Genomic DNA, 18,522 nt, shown 5'->3' on the forward strand with positions numbered 1-18,522 from the left:
TCCTATAAGTGTGTTCTAGAAGTGTGAAGATTAATTTAAGAATTAAAACCAGAAGGATGTATACAGACTGTGCCCTGCTACCTGCCACCATCGCACTCTAACAAGCATCTCTATTCTTCCGACAGGTATGTCCATCCACCCTGCTCTCCTGCTGTCTGTCTATGAAGGACACACAGTGCATCACCCAGCTTTGCACATAGACTTGCCTCTGCACCTAGCATTCACATGGTATGCCTTTCAGCTAACCCCAGCTTACCCCAGTGTTATTTATGACCTTGTTTACTCTGGCTTGATCATATACATCTGGTCCACTCTTAATTGTCTGACCAAGAAGAGCAGAGACCACTCCTCTCTGCTTCACACCTGACTGCACTTAGTTGTACATATATTGCAGAGCACAAGTCTGCATAGACTTCAGTCTGCATTGTGATTCCTATAAGTGTGTTCTAGAAGTGTGAAGATTAATTTAAGAATTAAAACCAGAAGGATGTATACAGACTGTGCCCTGCTACCTGCCACCATCGCACTCTAACAAGCATCTCTATTCTTCCGACAGGTATGTCCATCCACCCTGCTCTCCTGCTGTCTGTCTATGAAGGACACACAGTGCATCACCCAGCTTTGCACATAGACTTGCCTCTGCACCTAGCATTCACATGGTATGCCTTTCAGCTAACCCCAGCTTACCCCAGTGTTATTTATGACCTTGTTTACTCTGGCTTGATCATATACATCTGGTCCACTCTTAATTGTCTGACCAAGAAGAGCAGAGACCACTCCTCTCTGCTTCACACCTGACTGCACTTAGTTGTACATATATTGCAGAGCACAAGTCTGCATAGACTTCAGTCTGCATTGTGATTCCTATAAGTGTGTTCTAGAAGTGTGAAGATTAATTTAAGAATTAAAACCAGAAGGATGTATACAGACTGTGCCCTGCTACCTGCCACCATCGCACTCTAACAAGCATCTCTATTCTTCCGACAGGTATGTCCATCCACCCTGCTCTCCTGCTGTCTGTCTATGAAGGACACACAGTGCATCACCCAGCTTTGCACATAGACTTGCCTCTGCACCTAGCATTCACATGGTATGCCTTTCAGCTAACCCCAGCTTACCCCAGTGTTATTTATGACCTTGTTTACTCTGGCTTGATCATATACATCTGGTCCACTCTTAATTGTCTGACCAAGAAGAGCAGAGACCACTCCTCTCTGCTTCACACCTGACTGCACTTAGTTGTACATATATTGCAGAGCACAAGTCTGCATAGACTTCAGTCTGCATTGTGATTCCTATAAGTGTGTTCTAGAAGTGTGAAGATTAATTTAAGAATTAAAACCAGAAGGATGTATACAGACTGTGCCCTGCTACCTGCCACCATCGCACTCTAACAAGCATCTCTATTCTTCCGACAGGTATGTCCATCCACCCTGCTCTCCTGCTGTCTGTCTATGAAGGACACACAGTGCATCACCCAGCTTTGCACATAGACTTGCCTCTGCACCTAGCATTCACATGGTATGCCTTTCAGCTAACCCCAGCTTACCCCAGTGTTATTTATGACCTTGTTTACTCTGGCTTGATCATATACATCTGGTCCACTCTTAATTGTCTGACCAAGAAGAGCAGAGACCACTCCTCTCTGCTTCACACCTGACTGCACTTAGTTGTACATATATTGCAGAGCACAAGTCTGCATAGACTTCAGTCTGCATTGTGATTCCTATAAGTGTGTTCTAGAAGTGTGAAGATTAATTTAAGAATTAAAACCAGAAGGATGTATACAGACTGTGCCCTGCTACCTGCCACCATCGCACTCTAACAAGCATCTCTATTCTTCCGACAGGTATGTCCATCCACCCTGCTCTCCTGCTGTCTGTCTATGAAGGACACACAGTGCATCACCCAGCTTTGCACATAGACTTGCCTCTGCACCTAGCATTCACATGGTATGCCTTTCAGCTAACCCCAGCTTACCCCAGTGTTATTTATGACCTTGTTTACTCTGGCTTGATCATATACATCTGGTCCACTCTTAATTGTCTGACCAAGAAGAGCAGAGACCACTCCTCTCTGCTTCACACCTGACTGCACTTAGTTGTACATATATTGCAGAGCACAAGTCTGCATAGACTTCAGTCTGCATTGTGATTCCTATAAGTGTGTTCTAGAAGTGTGAAGATTAATTTAAGAATTAAAACCAGAAGGATGTATACAGACTGTGCCCTGCTACCTGCCACCATCGCACTCTAACAAGCATCTCTATTCTTCCGACAGGTATGTCCATCCACCCTGCTCTCCTGCTGTCTGTCTATGAAGGACACACAGTGCATCACCCAGCTTTGCACATAGACTTGCCTCTGCACCTAGCATTCACATGGTATGCCTTTCAGCTAACCCCAGCTTACCCCAGTGTTATTTATGACCTTGTTTACTCTGGCTTGATCATATACATCTGGTCCACTCTTAATTGTCTGACCAAGAAGAGCAGAGACCACTCTTCTCTGCTTCACACCTGACTGCACTTAGTTGTACATATATTGCAGAGCACAAGTCTGCATAGACTTCAGTCTGCATTGTGATTCCTATAAGTGTGTTCTAGAAGTGTGAAGATTAATTTAAGAATTAAAACCAGAAGGATGTATACAGACTGTGCCCTGCTACCTGCCACCATCGCACTCTAACAAGCATCTCTATTCTTCCGACAGGTATGTCCATCCACCCTGCTCTCCTGCTGTCTGTCTATGAAGGACACACAGTGCATCACCCAGCTTTGCACATAGACTTGCCTCTGCACCTAGCATTCACATGGTATGCCTTTCAGCTAACCCCAGCTTACCCCAGTGTTATTTATGACCTTGTTTACTCTGGCTTGATCATATACATCTGGTCCACTCTTAATTGTCTGACCAAGAAGAGCAGAGACCACTCCTCTCTGCTTCACACCTGACTGCACTTAGTTGTACATATATTGCAGAGCACAAGTCTGCATAGACTTCAGTCTGCATTGTGATTCCTATAAGTGTGTTCTAGAAGTGTGAAGATTAATTTAAGAATTAAAACCAGAAGGATGTATACAGACTGTGCCCTGCTACCTGCCACCATCGCACTCTAACAAGCATCTCTATTCTTCCGACAGGTATGTCCATCCACCCTGCTCTCCTGCTGTCTGTCTATGAAGGACACACAGTGCATCACCCAGCTTTGCACATAGACTTGCCTCTGCACCTAGCATTCACATGGTATGCCTTTCAGCTAACCCCAGCTTACCCCAGTGTTATTTATGACCTTGTTTACTCTGGCTTGATCATATACATCTGGTCCACTCTTAATTGTCTGACCAAGAAGAGCAGAGACCACTCCTCTCTGCTTCACACCTGACTGCACTTAGTTGTACATATATTGCAGAGCACAAGTCTGCATAGACTTCAGTCTGCATTGTGATTCCTATAAGTGTGTTCTAGAAGTGTGAAGATTAATTTAAGAATTAAAACCAGAAGGATGTATACAGACTGTGCCCTGCTACCTGCCACCATCGCACTCTAACAAGCATCTCTATTCTTCCGACAGGTATGTCCATCCACCCTGCTCTCCTGCTGTCTGTCTATGAAGGACACACAGTGCATCACCCAGCTTTGCACATAGACTTGCCTCTGCACCTAGCATTCACATGGTATGCCTTTCAGCTAACCCCAGCTTACCCCAGTGTTATTTATGACCTTGTTTACTCTGGCTTGATCATATACATCTGGTCCACTCTTAATTGTCTGACCAAGAAGAGCAGAGACCACTCCTCTCTGCTTCACACCTGACTGCACTTAGTTGTACATATATTGCAGAGCACAAATCTGCATAGACTTCAGTCTGCATTGTGATTCCTATAAGTGTGTTCTAGAAGTGTGAAGATTAATTTAAGAATTAAAACCAGAAGGATGTATACAGACTGTGCCCTGCTACCTGCCACCATCGCACTCTAACAAGCATCTCTATTCTTCCGACAGGTATGTCCATCCACCCTGCTCTCCTGCTGTCTGTCTATGAAGGACACACAGTGCATCACCCAGCTATGCACATAGACTTGCCTCTGCACCTAGCATTCACATGGTATGCCTTTCAGCTAACCCCAGCTTACCCCAGTGTTATTTATGACCTTGTTTACTCTGGCTTGATCATATACATCTGGTCCACTCTTAATTGTCTGACCAAGAAGAGCAGAGACCACTCCTCTCTGCTTCACACCTGACTGCACTTAGTTGTACATATATTGCAGAGCATAAGTCTGCATAGACTTCAGTCTGCATTGTGATTCCTATAAGTGTGTTCTAGAAGTGTGAAGATTAATTTAAGAATTAAAACCAGAAGGATGTATACAGACTGTGCCCTGCTACCTGCCACCATCGCACTCTAACAAGCATCTCTATTCTTCCGACAGGTATGTCCATCCACCCTGCTCTCCTGCTGTCTGTCTATGAAGGACACACAGTGCATCACCCAGCTTTGCACATAGACTTGCCTCTGCACCTAGCATTCACATGGTATGCCTTTCAGCTAACCCCAGCTTACCCCAGTGTTATTTATGACCTTGTTTACTCTGGCTTGATCATATACATCTGGTCCACTCTTAATTGTCTGACCAAGAAGAGCAGAGACCACTCCTCTCTGCTTCACACCTGACTGCACTTAGTTGTACATATATTGCAGAGCACAAGTCTGCATAGACTTCAGTCTGCATTGTGATTCCTATAAGTGTGTTCTAGAAGTGTGAAGATTAATTTAAGAATTAAAACCAGAAGGATGTATACAGACTGTGCCCTGCTACCTGCCACCATCGCACTCTAACAAGCATCTCTATTCTTCCGACAGGTATGTCCATCCACCCTGCTCTCCTGCTGTCTGTCTATGAAGGACACACAGTGCATCACCCAGCTTTGCACATAGACTTGCCTCTGCACCTAGCATTCACATGGTATGCCTTTCAGCTAACCCCAGCTTACCCCAGTGTTATTTATGACCTTGTTTACTCTGGCTTGATCATATACATCTGGTCCACTCTTAATTGTCTGACCAAGAAGAGCAGAGACCACTCCTCTCTGCTTCACACCTGACTGCACTTAGTTGTACATATATTGCAGAGCACAAGTCTGCATAGACTTCAGTCTGCATTGTGATTCCTATAAGTGTGTTCTAGAAGTGTGAAGATTAATTTAAGAATTAAAACCAGAAGGATGTATACAGACTGTGCCCTGCTACCTGCCACCATCGCACTCTAACAAGCATCTCTATTCTTCCGACAGGTATGTCCATCCACCCTGCTCTCCTGCTGTCTGTCTATGAAGGACACACAGTGCATCACCCAGCTTTGCACATAGACTTGCCTCTGCACCTAGCATTCACATGGTATGCCTTTCAGCTAACCCCAGCTTACCCCAGTGTTATTTATGACCTTGTTTACTCTGGCTTGATCATATACATCTGGTCCACTCTTAATTGTCTGACCAAGAAGAGCAGAGACCACTCCTCTCTGCTTCACACCTGACTGCACTTAGTTGTACATATATTGCAGAGCACAAGTCTGCATAGACTTCAGTCTGCATTGTGATTCCTATAAGTGTGTTCTAGAAGTGTGAAGATTAATTTAAGAATTAAAACCAGAAGGATGTATACAGACTGTGCCCTGCTACCTGCCACCATCGCACTCTAACAAGCATCTCTATTCTTCCGACAGGTATGTCCATCCACCCTGCTCTCCTGCTGTCTGTCTATGAAGGACACACAGTGCATCACCCAGCTTTGCACATAGACTTGCCTCTGCACCTAGCATTCACATGGTATGCCTTTCAGCTAACCCCAGCTTACCCCAGTGTTATTTATGACCTTGTTTACTCTGGCTTGATCATATACATCTGGTCCACTCTTAATTGTCTGACCAAGAAGAGCAGAGACCACTCCTCTCTGCTTCACACCTGACTGCACTTAGTTGTACATATATTGCAGAGCACAAGTCTGCATAGACTTCAGTCTGCATTGTGATTCCTATAAGTGTGTTCTAGAAGTGTGAAGATTAATTTAAGAATTAAAACCAGAAGGATGTATACAGACTGTGCCCTGCTACCTGCCACCATCGCACTCTAACAAGCATCTCTATTCTTCCGACAGGTATGTCCATCCACCCTGCTCTCCTGCTGTCTGTCTATGAAGGACACACAGTGCATCACCCAGCTTTGCACATAGACTTGCCTCTGCACCTAGCATTCACATGGTATGCCTTTCAGCTAACCCCAGCTTACCCCAGTGTTATTTATGACCTTGTTTACTCTGGCTTGATCATATACATCTGGTCCACTCTTAATTGTCTGACCAAGAAGAGCAGAGACCACTCCTCTCTGCTTCACACCTGACTGCACTTAGTTGTACATATATTGCAGAGCACAAGTCTGCATAGACTTCAGTCTGCATTGTGATTCCTATAAGTGTGTTCTAGAAGTGTGAAGATTAATTTAAGAATTAAAACCAGAAAGATGTATACAGACTGTGCCCTGCTACCTGCCACCATCGCACTCTAACAAGCATCTCTATTCTTCCGACAGGTATGTCCATCCACCCTGCTCTCCTGCTGTCTGTCTATGAAGGACACACAGTGCATCATCCAGCTTTGCACATAGACTTGCCTCTGCACCTAGCATTCACATGGTATGCCTTTCAGCTAACCCCAGCTTACCCCAGTGTTATTTATGACCTTGTTTACTCTGGCTTGATCATATACATCTGGTCCACTCTTAATTGTCTGACCAAGAAGAGCAGAGACCACTCCTCTCTGCTTCACACCTGACTGCACTTAGTTGTACATATATTGCAGAGCACAAGTCTGCATAGACTTCAGTCTGCATTGTGATTCCTATAAGTGTGTTCTAGAAGTGTGAAGATTAATTTAAGAATTAAAACCAGAAGGATGTATACAGACTGTGCCCTGCTACCTGCCACCATCGCACTCTAACAAGCATCTCTATTCTTCCGACAGGTATGTCCATCCACCCTGCTCTCCTGCTGTCTGTCTATGAAGGACACACAGTGCATCACCCAGCTTTGCACATAGACTTGCCTCTGCACCTAGCATTCACATGGTATGCCCTTCAGCTAACCCCAGCTTACCCCAGTGTTATTTATGACCTTGTTTACTCTGGCTTGATCATATACATCTGGTCCACTCTTAATTGTCTGACCAAGAAGAGCAGAGACCACTCCTCTCTGCTTCACACCTGACTGCACTTAGTTGTACATATATTGCAGAGCACAAGTCTGCATAGACTTCAGTCTGCATTGTGATTCCTATAAGTGTGTTCTAGAAGTGTGAAGATTAATTTAAGAATTAAAACCAGAAGGATGTATACAGACTGTGCCCTGCTACCTGCCACCATCGCACTCTAACAAGCATCTCTATTCTTCCGACAGGTATGTCCATCCACCCTGCTCTCCTGCTGTCTGTCTATGAAGGACACACAGTGCATCACCCAGCTTTGCACATAGACTTGCCTCTGCACCTAGCATTCACATGGTATGCCTTTCAGCTAACCCCAGCTTACCCCAGTGTTATTTATGACCTTGTTTACTCTGGCTTGATCATATACATCTGGTCCACTCTTAATTGTCTGACCAAGAAGAGCAGAGACCACTCCTCTCTGCTTCACACCTGACTGCACTTAGTTGTACATATATTGCAGAGCACAAGTCTGCATAGACTTCAGTCTGCATTGTGATTCCTATAAGTGTGTTCTAGAAGTGTGAAGATTAATTTAAGAATTAAAACCAGAAGGATGTATACAGACTGTGCCCTGCTACCTGCCACCATCGCACTCTAACAAGCATCTCTATTCTTCCGACAGGTATGTCCATCCACCCTGCTCTCCTGCTGTCTGTCTATGAAGGACACACAGTGCATCACCCAGCTTTGCACATAGACTTGCCTCTGCACCTAGCATTCACATGGTATGCCTTTCAGCTAACCCCAGCTTACCCCAGTGTTATTTATGACCTTGTTTACTCTGGCTTGATCATATACATCTGGTCCACTCTTAATTGTCTGACCAAGAAGAGCAGAGACCACTCCTCTCTGCTTCACACCTGACTGCACTTAGTTGTACATATATTGCAGAGCACAAGTCTGCATAGACTTCAGTCTGCATTGTGATTCCTATAAGTGTGTTCTAGAAGTGTGAAGATTAATTTAAGAATTAAAACCAGAAGGATGTATACAGACTGTGCCCTGCTACCTGCCACCATCGCACTCTAACAAGCATCTCTATTCTTCCGACAGGTATGTCCATCCACCCTGCTCTCCTGCTGTCTGTCTATGAAGGACACACAGTGCATCACCCAGCTTTGCACATAGACTTGCCTCTGCACCTAGCATTCACATGGTATGCCTTTCAGCTAACCCCAGCTTACCCCAGTGTTATTTATGACCTTGTTTACTCTGGCTTGATCATATACATCTGGTCCACTCTTAATTGTCTGACCAAGAAGAGCAGAGACCACTCCTCTCTGCTTCACACCTGACTGCACTTAGTTGTACATATATTGCAGAGCACAAGTCTGCATAGACTTCAGTCTGCATTGTGATTCCTATAAGTGTGTTCTAGAAGTGTGAAGATTAATTTAAGAATTAAAACCAGAAGGATGTATACAGACTGTGCCCTGCTACCTGCCACCATCGCACTCTAACAAGCATCTCTATTCTTCCGACAGGTATGTCCATCCACCCTGCTCTCCTGCTGTCTGTCTATGAAGGACACACAGTGCATCATCCAGCTTTGCACATAGACTTGCCTCTGCACCTAGCATTCACATGGTATGCCTTTCAGCTAACCCCAGCTTACCCCAGTGTTATTTATGACCTTGTTTACTCTGGCTTGATCATATACATCTGGTCCACTCTTAATTGTCTGACCAAGAAGAGCAGAGACCACTCCTCTCTGCTTCACACCTGACTGCACTTAGTTGTACATATATTGCAGAGCACAAGTCTGCATAGACTTCAGTCTGCATTGTGATTCCTATAAGTGTGTTCTAGAAGTGTGAAGATTAATTTAAGAATTAAAACCAGAAGGATGTATACAGACTGTGCCCTGCTACCTGCCACCATCGCACTCTAACAAGCATCTCTATTCTTCCGACAGGTATGTCCATCCACCCTGCTCTCCTGCTGTCTGTCTATGAAGGACACACAGTGCATCACCCAGCTTTGCACATAGACTTGCCTCTGCACCTAGCATTCACATGGTATGCCCTTCAGCTAACCCCAGCTTACCCCAGTGTTATTTATGACCTTGTTTACTCTGGCTTGATCATATACATCTGGTCCACTCTTAATTGTCTGACCAAGAAGAGCAGAGACCACTCCTCTCTGCTTCACACCTGACTGCACTTAGTTGTACATATATTGCAGAGCACAAGTCTGCATAGACTTCAGTCTGCATTGTGATTCCTATAAGTGTGTTCTAGAAGTGTGAAGATTAATTTAAGAATTAAAACCAGAAGGATGTATACAGACTGTGCCCTGCTACCTGCCACCATCGCACTCTAACAAGCATCTCTATTCTTCCGACAGGTATGTCCATCCACCCTGCTCTCCTGCTGTCTGTCTATGAAGGACACACAGTGCATCACCCAGCTTTGCACATAGACTTGCCTCTGCACCTAGCATTCACATGGTATGCCTTTCAGCTAACCCCAGCTTACCCCAGTGTTATTTATGACCTTGTTTACTCTGGCTTGATCATATACATCTGGTCCACTCTTAATTGTCTGACCAAGAAGAGCAGAGACCACTCCTCTCTGCTTCACACCTGACTGCACTTAGTTGTACATATATTGCAGAGCACAAGTCTGCATAGACTTCAGTCTGCATTGTGATTCCTATAAGTGTGTTCTAGAAGTGTGAAGATTAATTTAAGAATTAAAACCAGAAGGATGTATACAGACTGTGCCCTGCTACCTGCCACCATCGCACTCTAACAAGCATCTCTATTCTTCCGACAGGTATGTCCATCCACCCTGCTCTCCTGCTGTCTGTCAATGAAGGACACAGTGCATCACCCAGCTTTGCACATAGACTTGCCTCTGCACCTAGCATTCACATGGTATGCCTTTCAGCTAACCCCAGCTTACCCCAGTGTTATTTATGACCTTGTTTACTCTGGCTTGATCATATACATCTGGTCCACTCTTAATTGTCTGACCAAGAAGAGCAGAGACCACTCCTCTCTGCTTCACACCTGACTGCACTTAGTTGTACATATATTGCAGAGCACAAGTCTGCATAGACTTCAGTCTGCATTGTGATTCCTATAAGTGTGTTCTAGAAGTGTGAAGATTAATTTAAGAATTAAAACCAGAAGGATGTATACAGACTGTGCCCTGCTACCTGCCACCATCGCACTCTAACAAGCATCTCTATTCTTCCGACAGGTATGTCCATCCACCCTGCTCTCCTGCTGTCTGTCTATGAAGGACACACAGTGCATCACCCAGCTTTGCACATAGACTTGCCTCTGCACCTAGCATTCACATGGTATGCCTTTCAGCTAACCCCAGCTTACCCCAGTGTTATTTATGACCTTGTTTACTCTGGCTTGATCATATACATCTGGTCCACTCTTAATTGTCTGACCAAGAAGAGCAGAGACCACTCCTCTCTGCTTCACACCTGACTGCACTTAGTTGTACATATATTGCAGAGCACAAGTCTGCATAGACTTCAGTCTGCATTGTGATTCCTATAAGTGTGTTCTAGAAGTGTGAAGATTAATTTAAGAATTAAAACCAGAAGGATGTATACAGACTGTGCCCTGCTACCTGCCACCATCGCACTCTAACAAGCATCTCTATTCTTCCGACAGGTATGTCCATCCACCCTGCTCTCCTGCTGTCTGTCTATGAAGGACAGACAGTGCATCACCCAGCTTTGCACATAGACTTGCCTCTGCACCTAGCATTCACATGGTATGCCTTTCAGCTAACCCCAGCTTACCCCAGTGTTATTTATGACCTTGTTTACTCTGGCTTGATCATATACATCTGGTCCACTCTTAATTGTCTGACCAAGAAGAGCAGAGACCACTCCTCTCTGCTTCACACCTGACTGCACTTAGTTGTACATATATTGCAGAGCACAAGTCTGCATAGACTTCAGTCTGCATTGTGATTCCTATAAGTGTGTTCTAGAAGTGTGAAGATTAATTTAAGAATTAAAACCAGAAGGATGTATACAGACTGTGCCCTGCTACCTGCCACCATCGCACTCTAACAAGCATCTCTATTCTTCCGACAGGTATGTCCATCCACCCTGCTCTCCTGCTGTCTGTCAATGAAGGACACACAGTGCATCTCCCAGCTTTGCACATAGACTTGCCTCTGCACCTAGCATTCACATGGTATGCCTTTCAGCTAACCCCAGCTTACCCCAGTGTTATTTATGACCTTGTTTACTCTGGCTTGATCATATACATCTGGTCCACTCTTAATTGTCTGACCAAGAAGAGCAGAGACCACTCCTCTCTACTTCACACCTGACTGCACTTAGTTGTACATATATTGCAGAGCACAAGTCTGCATAGACTTCAGTCTGCATTGTGATTCCTATAAGTGTGTTCTAGAAGTGTGAAGATTAATTTAAGAATTAAAACCAGAAGGATGTATACAGACTGTGCCCTGCTACCTGCCACCATCGCACTCTAACAAGCATCTCTATTCTTCCGACAGGTATGTCCATCCACCCTGCTCTCCTGCTGTCTGTCAATGAAGGACACACAGTGCATCACCCAGCTTTGCACATAGACTTGCCTCTGCACCTAGCATTCACATGGTATGCCTTTCAGCTAACCCCAGCTTACCCCAGTGTTATTTATGACCTTGTTTACTCTGGCTTGATCATATACATCTGGTCCACTCTTAATTGTCTGACCAAGAAGAGCAGAGACCACTCCTCTCTGCTTCACACCTGACTGCACTTAGTTGTACATATATTGCAGAGCACAAGTCTGCATAGACTTCAGTCTGCATTGTGATTCCTATAAGTGTGTTCTAGAAGTGTGAAGATTAATTTAAGAATTAAAACCAGAAGGATGTATACAGACTGTGCCCTGCTACCTGCCACCATCGCACTCTAACAAGCATCTCTATTCTTCCGACAGGTATGTCCATCCACCCTGCTCTCCTGCTGTCTGTCTATGAAGGACACACAGTGCATCACCCAGCTTTGCACATAGACTTGCCTCTGCACCTAGCATTCACATGGTATGCCCTTCAGCTAACCCCAGCTTACCCCAGTGTTATTTATGACCTTGTTTACTCTGGCTTGATCATATACATCTGGTCCACTCTTAATTGTCTGACCAAGAAGAGCAGAGACCACTCCTCTCTGCTTCACACCTGACTGCACTTAGTTGTACATATATTGCAGAGCACAAGTCTGCATAGACTTCAGTCTGCATTGTGATTCCTATAAGTGTGTTCTAGAAGTGTGAAGATTAATTTAAGAATTAAAACCAGAAGGATGTATACAGACTGTGCCCTGCTACCTGCCACCATCGCACTCTAACAAGCATCTCTATTCTTCCGACAGGTATGTCCATCCACCCTGCTCTCCTGCTGTCTGTCTATGAAGGACACACAGTGCATCACCCAGCTTTGCACATAGACTTGCCTCTGCACCTAGCATTCACATGGTATGCCTTTCAGCTAACCCCAGCTTACCCCAGTGTTATTTATGACCTTGTTTACTCTGGCTTGATCATATACATCTGGTCCACTCTTAATTGTCTGACCAAGAAGAGCAGAGACCACTCCTCTCTGCTTCACACCTGACTGCACTTAGTTGTACATATATTGCAGAGCACAAGTCTGCATAGACTTCAGTCTGCATTGTGATTCCTATAAGTGTGTTCTAGAAGTGTGAAGATTAATTTAAGAATTAAAACCAGAAGGATGTATACAGACTGTGCCCTGCTACCTGCCACCATCGCACTCTAACAAGCATCTCTATTCTTCCGACAGGTATGTCCATCCACCCTGCTCTCCTGCTGTCTGTCTATGAAGGACACACAGTGCATCACCCAGCTTTGCACATAGACTTGCCTCTGCACCTAGCATTCACATGGTATGCCTTTCAGCTAACCCCAGCTTACCCCAGTGTTATTTATGACCTTGTTTACTCTGGCTTGATCATATACATCTGGTCCACTCTTAATTGTCTGACCAAGAAGAGCAGAGACCACTCCTCTCTGCTTCACACCTGACTGCACTTAGTTGTACATATATTGCAGAGCACAAGTCTGCATAGACTTCAGTCTGCATTGTGATTCCTATAAGTGTGTTCTAGAAGTGTGAAGATTAATTTAAGAATTAAAACCAGAAGGATGTATACAGACTGTGCCCTGCTACCTGCCACCATCGCACTCTAACAAGCATCTCTATTCTTCCGACAGGTATGTCCATCCACCCTGCTCTCCTGCTGTCTGTCTATGAAGGACACACAGTGCATCACCCAGCTTTGCACATAGACTTGCCTCTGCACCTAGCATTCACATGGTATGCCTTTCAGCTAACCCCAGCTTACCCCAGTGTTATTTATGACCTTGTTTACTCTGGCTTGATCATATACATCTGGTCCACTCTTAATTGTCTGACCAAGAAGAGCAGAGACCACTCCTCTCTGCTTCACACCTGACTGCACTTAGTTGTACATATATTGCAGAGCACAAGTCTGCATAGACTTCAGTCTGCATTGTGATTCCTATAAGTGTGTTCTAGAAGTGTGAAGATTAATTTAAGAATTAAAACCAGAAGGATGTATACAGACTGTGCCCTGCTACCTGCCACCATCGCACTCTAACAAGCATCTCTATTCTTCCGACAGGTATGTCCATCCACCCTGCTCTCCTGCTGTCTGTCTATGAAGGACACACAGTGCATCACCCAGCTTTGCACATAGACTTGCCTCTGCACCTAGCATTCACATGGTATGCCTTTCAGCTAACCCCAGCTTACCCCAGTGTTATTTATGACCTTGTTTACTCTGGCTTGATCATATACATCTGGTCCACTCTTAATTGTCTGACCAAGAAGAGCAGAGACCACTCCTCTCTGCTTCACACCTGACTGCACTTAGTTGTACATATATTGCAGAGCACAAGTCTGCATAGACTTCAGTCTGCATTGTGATTCCTATAAGTGTGTTCTAGAAGTGTGAAGATTAATTTAAGAATTAAAACCAGAAGGATGTATACAGACTGTGCCCTGCTACCTGCCACCATCGCACTCTAACAAGCATCTCTATTCTTCCGACAGGTATGTCCATCCACCCTGCTCTCCTGCTGTCTGTCTATGAAGGACACACAGTGCATCACCCAGCTTTGCACATAGACTTGCCTCTGCACCTAGCATTCACATGGTATGCCTTTCAGCTAACCCCAGCTTACCCCAGTGTTATTTATGACCTTGTTTACTCTGGCTTGATCATATACATCTGGTCCACTCTTAATTGTCTGACCAAGAAGAGCAGAGACCACTCCTCTCTGCTTCACACCTGACTGCACTTAGTTGTACATATATTGCAGAGCACAAGTCTGCATAGACTTCAGTCTGCATTGTGATTCCTATAAGTGTGTTCTAGAAGTGTGAAGATTAATTTAAGAATTAAAACCAGAAGGATGTATACAGACTGTGCCCTGCTACCTGCCACCATCGCACTCTAACAAGCATCTCTATTCTTCCGACAGGTATGTCCATCCACCCTGCTCTCCTGCTGTCTGTCTATGAAGGACACACAGTGCATCACCCAGCTTTGCACATAGACTTGCCTCTGCACCTAGCATTCACATGGTATGCCTTTCAGCTAACCCCAGCTTACCCCAGTGTTATTTATGACCTTGTTTACTCTGGCTTGATCATATACATCTGGTCCACTCTTAATTGTCTGACCAAGAAGAGCAGAGACCACTCCTCTCTGCTTCACACCTGACTGCACTTAGTTGTACATATATTGCAGAGCACAAGTCTGCATAGACTTCAGTCTGCATTGTGATTCCTATAAGTGTGTTCTAGAAGTGTGAAGATTAATTTAAGAATTAAAACCAGAAGGATGTATACAGACTGTGCCCTGCTACCTGCCACCATCGCACTCTAACAAGCATCTCTATTCTTCCGACAGGTATGTCCATCCACCCTGCTCTCCTGCTGTCTGTCTATGAAGGACACACAGTGCATCACCCAGCTTTGCACATAGACTTGCCTCTGCACCTAGCATTCACATGGTATGCCTTTCAGCTAACCCCAGCTTACCCCAGTGTTATTTATGACCTTGTTTACTCTGGCTTGATCATATACATCTGGTCCACTCTTAATTGTCTGACCAAGAAGAGCAGAGACCACTCCTCTCTGCTTCACACCTGACTGCACTTAGTTGTACATATATTGCAGAGCACAAGTCTGCATAGACTTCAGTCTGCATTGTGATTCCTATAAGTGTGTTCTAGAAGTGTGAAGATTAATTTAAGAATTAAAACCAGAAGGATGTATACAGACTGTGCCCTGCTACCTGCCACCATCGCACTCTAACAAGCATCTCTATTCTTCCGACAGGTATGTCCATCCACCCTGCTCTCCTGCTGTCTGTCTATGAAGGACACACAGTGCATCACCCAGCTTTGCACATAGACTTGCCTCTGCACCTAGCATTCACATGGTATGCCTTTCAGCTAACCCCAGCTTACCCCAGTGTTATTTATGACCTTGTTTACTCTGGCTTGATCATATACATCTGGTCCACTCTTAATTGTCTGACCAAGAAGAGCAGAGACCACTCCTCTCTGCTTCTCACCTGACTGCACTTAGTTGTACATATATTGCAGAGCACAAGTCTGCATAGACTTCAGTCTGCATTGTGATTCCTATAAGTGTGTTCTAGAAGTGTGAAGATTAATTTAAGAATTAAAACCAGAAGGATGTATACAGACTGTGCCCTGCTACCTGCCACCAACGCACTCTAACAAGCATCTCTATTCTTCCGACAGGTATGTCCATCCACCCTGCTCTCCTGCTGTCTGTCTATGAAGGACACACAGTGCATCACCCAGCTTTGCACATAGACTTGCCTCTGCACCTAGCATTCACATGGTATGCCTTTCAGCTAACCCCAGCTTACCCCAGTGTTATTTATGACCTTGTTTACTCTGGCTTGATCATATACATCTGGTCCACTCTTAATTGTCTGACCAAGAAGAGCAGAGACCACTCCTCTCTGCTTCACACCTGACTGCACTTAGTTGTACATATATTGCAGAGCACAAGTCTGCATAGACTTCAGTCTGCATTGTGATTCCTATAAGTGTGTTCTAGAAGTGTGAAGATTAATTTAAGAATTAAAACCAGAAGGATGTATACAGACTGTGCCCTGCTACCTGCCACCATCGCACTCTAACAAGCATCTCTATTCTTCCGACAGGTATGTCCATCCACCCTGCTCTCCTGCTGTCTGTCTATGAAGGACACACAGTGCATCACCCAGCTTTGCACATAGACTTGCCTCTGCACCTAGCATTCACATGGTATGCCTTTCAGCTAACCCCAGCTTACCCCAGTGTTATTTATGACCTTGTTTACTCTGGCTTGATCATATACATCTGGTCCACTCTTAATTGTCTGACCAAGAAGAGCAGAGACCACTCCTCTCTGCTTCACACCTGACTGCACTTAGTTGTACATATATTGCAGAGCACAAGTCTGCATAGACTTCAGTCTGCATTGTGATTCCTATAAGTGTGTTCTAGAAGTGTGAAGATTAATTTAAGAATTAAAACCAGAAGGATGTATACAGACTGTGCCCTGCTACCTGCCACCATCGCACTCTAACAAGCATCTCTATTCTTCCGACAGGTATGTCCATCCACCCTGCTCTCCTGCTGTCTGTCTATGAAGGACACACAGTGCATCACCCAGCTTTGCACATAGACTTGCCTCTGCACCTAGCATTCACATGGTATGCCTTTCAGCTAACCCCAGCTTACCCCAGTGTTATTTATGACCTTGTTTACTCTGGCTTGATCATATACATCTGGTCCACTCTTAATTGTCTGACCAAGAAGAGCAGAGACCACTCCTCTCTGCTTCACACCTGACTGCACTTAGTTGTACATATATTGCAGAGCACAAGTCTGCATAGACTTCAGTCTGCATTGTGATTCCTATAAGTGTGTTCTAGAAGTGTGAAGATTAATTTAAGAATTAAAACCAGAAGGATGTATACAGACTGTGCCCTGCTACCTGCCACCATCGCACTCTAACAAGCATCTCTATTCTTCCGACAGGTATGTCCATCCACCCTGCTCTCCTGCTGTCTGTCTATGAAGGACACACAGTGCATCACCCAGCTTTGCACATAGACTTGCCTCTGCACCTAGCATTCACATGGTATGCCTTTCAGCTAACCCCAGCTTACCCCAGTGTTATTTATGACCTTGTTTACTCTGGCTTGATCATATACATCTGGTCCACTCTTAATTGTCTGACCAAGAAGAGCAGAGACCACTCCTCTCTGCTTCACACCTGACTGCACTTAGTTGTACATATATTGCAGAGCACAAGTCTGCATAGACTTCAGTCTGCATTGTGATTCCTATAAGTGTGTTCTAGAAGTGTGAAGATTAATTTAAGAATTAAAACCAGAAGGATGTATACAGACTGTGCCCTGCTACCTGCCACCATCGCACTCTAACAAGCATCTCTATTCTTCCGACAGGTATGTCCATCCACCCTGCTCTCCTGCTGTCTGTCTATGAAGGACACACAGTGCATCACCCAGCTTTGCACATAGACTTGCCTCTGCACCTAGCATTCACATGGTATGCCTTTCAGCTAACCCCAGCTTACCCCAGTGTTATTTATGACCTTGTTTACTCTGGCTTGATCATATACATCTGGTCCACTCTTAATTGTCTGACCAAGAAGAGCAGAGACCACTCCTCTCTGCTTCACACCTGACTGCACTTAGTTGTACATATATTGCAGAGCACAAGTCTGCATAGACTTCAGTCTGCATTGTGATTCCTATAAGTGTGTTCTAGAAGTGTGAAGATTAATTTAAGAATTAAAACCAGAAGGATGTATACAGACTGTGCCCTGCTACCTGCCACCATCGCACTCTAACAAGCATCTCTATTCTTCCGACAGGTATGTCCATCCACCCTGCTCTCCTGCTGTCTGTCTATGAAGGACACACAGTGCATCACCCAGCTTTGCACATAGACTTGCCTCTGCACCTAGCATTCACATGGTATGCCTTTCAGCTAACCCCAGCTTACCCCAGTGTTATTTATGACCTTGTTTACTCTGGCTTGATCATATACATCTGGTCCACTCTTAATTGTCTGACCAAGAAGAGCAGAGACCACTCCTCTCTGCTTCACACCTGACTGCACTTAGTTGTACATATATTGCAGAGCACAAGTCTGCATAGACTTCAGTCTG

Source organism: Dendrobates tinctorius, unplaced genomic scaffold (genome assembly GCF_039654945.1).
Source record: "Dendrobates tinctorius isolate UK_male_01 unplaced genomic scaffold, ASM3965494v1 ptg000544l, whole genome shotgun sequence".
Taxonomy (NCBI): Eukaryota; Metazoa; Chordata; class Amphibia; order Anura; family Dendrobatidae; genus Dendrobates; species Dendrobates tinctorius.